The sequence below is a fragment of the Coptis chinensis genome, chromosome 3 (assembly GCF_015680905.1).
Source record: "Coptis chinensis isolate HL-2020 chromosome 3, ASM1568090v1, whole genome shotgun sequence".
In the NCBI taxonomy this organism is placed as follows: domain Eukaryota; kingdom Viridiplantae; phylum Streptophyta; class Magnoliopsida; order Ranunculales; family Ranunculaceae; genus Coptis; species Coptis chinensis.
The window spans coordinates 105,730,317-105,735,851 of NC_141458.1; the positions used below are offsets into that span (position 1 = coordinate 105,730,317).

The 5,535-nt window shown below is 39.7% G+C and overlaps 1 non-coding gene across 1 annotated transcript; it reads left to right on the forward strand.

The window, feature by feature from the left end:
• Nucleotides 1-2,922: 2,922 nt before the first annotated feature.
• Nucleotides 2,923-3,026, forward strand: LOC147512576 (small nucleolar RNA R71). Its single transcript, XR_015219615.1, has one exon. It is a non-coding gene; the product is annotated as a small nucleolar RNA R71 (small nucleolar RNA).
• Nucleotides 3,027-5,535: the final 2,509 nt, after the last annotated feature.

The following is a 5,535-nucleotide window of genomic DNA, read 5'->3' on the forward strand; positions in this document are numbered from 1 at the left end:
ATGACCTAGTACTTATGCCCTTTTTACCATGAAATGACACTTTTCTCAATTTAAAAGCGAGGCTCTTTTCTTCACACCGTGTCAAGACCTTAGACAGGTTAGACAAGCATTCAGTAAAGGAGTCTCCATAGATAGAAAAATCATCCATGAATACTTCCATAAAGCTCTACCATGTCACTAAATATATGAAGCATACATCATTTGGAAGGTACCGGGGGCATTACAAAGGCCAAAAGGCATTCGTTTATAGGCATATGTTAGAAGGGACATGTGAAGGTTATCTTTTCTTGGTCATCAATATCAATAATAATCTGAAAATAGCGGAGTAGCCATTTAGAAAACAATAAAAGGCATGACCGGCTAGGCGTTCTAGCATCGATCTATAAATGGTAAGGGAAAGTGATCCTTTCGTGTCATAGCATTTAAACGTCTATAATCAATCTGATTCTCCATTTCATAGGACCTTGAGTGACAACATAGTCACCCTTCCCGTTCTACGTACCATGGTAACTCCGATTTCTTAGGAACTACATGAATGGGACTTACCCATTAATTTATCGGAGATTGGGTATATAATACCGCGATCGAGTAATCGCAAACTTCTTCCCTAACCACCTCTTTCATGGCGGGGTTCAAGCGGTGAGGTTAGCGAGAAGTCTTGGCGTTATCCTCCAAATGGATACGATGAGTGCAAACATTAGGGTCAATTCCCTTAATGTCGGCTAGGGACCAACCAATCGAGACCGATGTTCCCTAATCACCCTTATTAAACATGTCTCTTCATCCTTGTCCTTATCTTGCGTAATGAAGACTTGCTTAGGTAGCAAGTCTTAGGTAATCGTAATCGATATGGAGCAACCGACGGGTCTACAATTGGTGTGGACTCGGGATGGTGTTGACTTCCTCTAAGTAGGAGTCATTTATAAAATCTGAAGTTCAAAAGAAAGGAATTTGTACATATTGTTTTCAGGAAGCGTGTTGTTAAAATAATCTTGAGCTAAACTCTCGATCATGCTAACCTCCCCATCTACGAGCCGAATCACGGTAGCTGTTTCATCATTTTAAAACATTTACCTTGACGGAAAGATGGCCAAAAGATAAGGACATCTTTCCATCACGACAATTTATAAAGCATTGGCGGTTGCCAAGAAGTGGGCGCCCTAAAATGATCGGTCTGAGTCATTAGCGACTTACGTATCGAGGATAACAATCGGCCGGGATAGTAGAAATCACGAACCTTAACAAACGCGTTTTCCACTACACCTTTAGGATACTTAATTTTGTCCGCTAATTGCAGCGTTATTTTTATAGGTTGCATTTCTGTAGACCTATTTGTTTATACAAGTATCACTGGGGAGTAAGTTAACACTTCGCCCAGTGTCTAATAAAGGTGGTCGTCGTGTGGGAATCTCTAAGGTGCATTTTCTGATGGGGCGACCGGGGTCCTTGTACTTAACAATTCCATTATTTTTCGGATAAAGTTGGGAACTGTTCAGTTAAGAAGGCGTCTTTAGGTATATTGGTCTTCGCGCCTAGTAGTACAACAACTTTAAGAAACTTAGCATGGTTAGGTAGCTTTTTAATAGCCGAGAAAAGGAAGGTTTATCGTTAGATTCTTGAAAACGTTCCTAATTTCCTCAAAGTTTGTATCCCACGGTTAGCATGGCTAATTTTTGAGGGAGCGGTGGTTTAAGCTCTATATTTACAGTGATATGGCTCTACTTTTGTGTAACCTTGGCTTTTCGGTTTCTTTGGTTGTGATTTAAGCGGTACCTTTACCGTGGTAGGCTCCTCGGTTTCTATTGCGGTATCTAGTTCGATGTCCGGTGTAGAGTCTTGATCGATGGGGTAACTATAGGCGTAGTTACTTTGTTATCAACCACTCTTCGAGGAGAGTGGTGATGGCATTTAGGTCACCTACGATTGTAGTTTTCATTACTAGAATTACCGTTTACCTCAAAGGTCTGTGTTCTTTGTTTTAGGGTTTGGTATTGCTTGTCACGGAAACGCCTTTTGGTTGGGCTTTCGCTTGGGCTAAGCTGTTGTATGCCCTGATTTATGGATTGTAAAATCTGTTGGTTTGATTGAGTCATTGTATGCGGAAAAGTTGTTGGGTAACTTGTATAAAGGCGTCGATACGATCCGGTTGTGTAGGTGTAGTAGTCACGGGTGGTGTTTGGAACTATCTCTCGTTGATTATTTATGAGTGGGTTGTGATAGTTATTATTATTAACCGGAGCGATACCTCTATTGGTATTATAATTATTATAATTATCGACCTTGTGCTTGACCTTGTCGTGGTTGCGCTTGGTTGTTATAATTATTATAATTCCCTTGACCTTGTCCTTGTCCTTGTCCTTGCCTAGGTGGAGCTTGGTTGTTATAATTATTTGCTTGCCTAACGTTTTGATTATTGTACCCTGGAGGTGTTACTTGTTGATTATTTCTTGAAGTTGGGATGTTGTCTCCACGGCGTTAGGAATAGGATAGTTATTAATAGAGTAAACATTATCTTGTTCTGGTGGTTGTTGTTCATAAGCTAGAGGACAATAATCGTCAGGGTGCTCTGGACTCAAACAGAAATTACATGGGTTGGAGTTTACATTCATGACGGGGATAGGCTTTTGTTGAGCAGAAATAGCCTCTACTTTTTTAGTTAGAGATTCGATTAGATTTTTAAGTTCTGGATCGGTTTTCTTCTCAAACATACCGGCGGCCTTTACTGTTGAAGAAGAACTAGCTGAGCGGGGGATATCATCACTACCCCCCCAATTATTATTCCGTTTAGTTTGGTCTTCTAAAAATTTGTAAGCCTCCGAGGCTCCTTTACTTAGGAAACTACCCCCATTCATTATGTCAAGGACTTCTTTATGGTGGTGTAGAAGACCTTTGAAAAGGCCGCGAACTAACGTGTCTTTAGCTAAGTTATGATGTGGACACTCTATAAGGAGATCGGTGAAACGATTCCATGCCTCAGAAAATGATTCATGAGGATTCTGTCGGAAAAAATGAATCTTGGAAAGCATTTCATCCGTCTTTAGGGGTGGGTAAAAATGTTCCATAAGCGGTGAACAAGTTTAGCCCACGAGTCCATTGAAAATTAAGCTTGGGCGTTAACCAAGACGCCCGCCTTATCGGCTAATGTGAAAGGGAATACCCCGGTTTAATTTGTTCGCACCTACCGTAGGATGATGGAATGTTGTAAGGACTTGTTCAATCCCTAACGCGATGTGTGATAAGGTTTTCATGGTCTAACCCATGAAAAACGGGTAACAAATTAAATATGTTTGGGGATTCGAAAATCCCCCGGGGTCTCCGGCTAGAGCGATGCGATTTAGGGCTATCGCTCAAGGCTTTGTAAAAGTCGGAGAGAGGAGTCTCTCTTTCTTGACCATTATGTCGGTATATGGTGTGTGTGATAGTAGTTAGAGGTGTGGTGGGTGGTGTACTAGATAGACTTGTTTTTGTTCGTGTAATTACGTTTGTTGTTTTGTTCGACCGGACCTTAATCTCATGCAAGACTAAGTTGAGCTTAACTAAACATGCAACACTCCAAACAATTCGATATACTAGTAGAAAACCTCTAACCGGAAATGCGAGGTATGGAAGAAAGGAATACCCGATAAGCGTCCTTGCTTCGCTTATGAATAACGTCTTGTAATGCGGCGTGTTCGGTGTATATAAGAGATTAGAACACCGAAAAATATGAAAGATCAAAGTTTGAATCAAAACTGTGGAAATCCGGAAATTTTAACTTTGCCTGGCCTTTGGCCGCATAATTTTCAGATTACGGTGTTTTTTTAGGTGGGTTATTTCGGTGGGAAGTCGAAGTTCAAGTGTTTGGCGGTCGCGCTTTGGTATGGCGGGCGCGCTTCGATTGGTAATTTTAAATTCCAAAGAACTTAGCTGGTCGTGCTCTCGCTGAAGCGTGGCGCCAAGGGTATTTTCTCGTGGAATTTGTCACGCTGAAATGGGCAGCCACAGTATGAAACAAACAAGGGTGGGTGGGTTTAATGGGACTTAAAATGACTACTTCTACTATGAAAACAATGCTAAAGTGTAACTAAGATGGCAGCGGCGCCATTTGATAAAAGTAAAATGAATACTGATAAAAGTAAAGTGTTACTGATAAAAGTAAAATGAATAGTCTACCTACGAAATGAACGATGAATTCAAAACGTAAGTAAACTAAAACTAAACTTTTACTAGATATTTATCAAAGCTTCTACTCTCGATGCAAATTGCACTAAGTGGAGTAGGAAGTTCGTTCCACTCCTAGTTCCCTAGCATGGATTGTTTTCTAGGTCTAAGAAATCAGTCCTAAGTCAATGAGAGCTTTACGAAATGTTATGCTAACAAGACGCGTTAATTTAAATAACAAGATATAATATAAACTAAAGTTAATCTATGAAAGCTACGGGAATACGATTGTTTGACTCTAGATAAAGAAATAGAGGGAATTAAATCCACCTCGAATCCAACTTAATAACCTAGTATAGATTGTCGTATCTCGATTCTTACGCGTTTTCCACGGCAAGAATTTCGAGTCTAATCCCTAGTGTTCATGGCATTCCTACCGGATACTAACTAGCATGAGGTCGTCCACCCATTCTCATGGCTAAACACCGACCTTCTAGAGTGGAATAGATTCTACAACCAATTCTATACTAACCACTAAGTTTTCATCAAGGCTTCATCAACCCCTCTAATGGAGGTTTTAGCCTTGAGTCATCAACCTAACATTTTCCATTGAATCTAAACTAAACATAATGTAAGAAATTGAGATTTACTTAATTAAACAATAATGAATCTAATTTAATGACTGGAATGGAATAAGAACAAGAATTTAAATTAGATCTAGAATGGAAATGACAAGAATGAAATTGAATAATAACTATTTTATTTATCTAATCAATCAAGAACAATCATTCAAGAATTTAATCTAAAACAAGAATTGTAATGGAACTAAAACTTAATTAATTAATTAAAACAGATCTAGAATTCTATATATTAATTTAGGTCTAACTAGCTACCATTAACAAAGAGTGAAGCTTTTGTTTTATACATCCAGATCCAAAAATCGTGCATGGGCTTGGAGCCATGTTTTGGGCCAGAGAATCAGGCCCAAAACCCAATTCTTTCGGTCCAAAAATGCCTCTTCAGCTGCAGTTCACTTCAACAGACTTTTCGTCCACTTCTGCTCCTCTGATTGGGTCAAGGCTTGGACCATTGGAAAGCTCTTTCCGAGCCGGTCGTTTTGACATAAGGTAGGCCCAATTCCGAGGTCTGAGTCTAAAGATATGGTCTTCGGAAGTTCTGTTGACTTTGTGCATTTGTTTACCGCGTGGACTTTGACTTTTCATCTTTTGACCAGGCTTTACAAAGGCTTGGTCTTCTTGAATCTTGGCCTTTAATCACCGAACTCCTTAGTAACCAACCATTGCTCCTTTATCTCATCAAAGTGGCACATTCCTACACATAATTGACTTTGAAGCCTGAAATACATAAAAACACGTAATCAGTCTTAACTCTTAC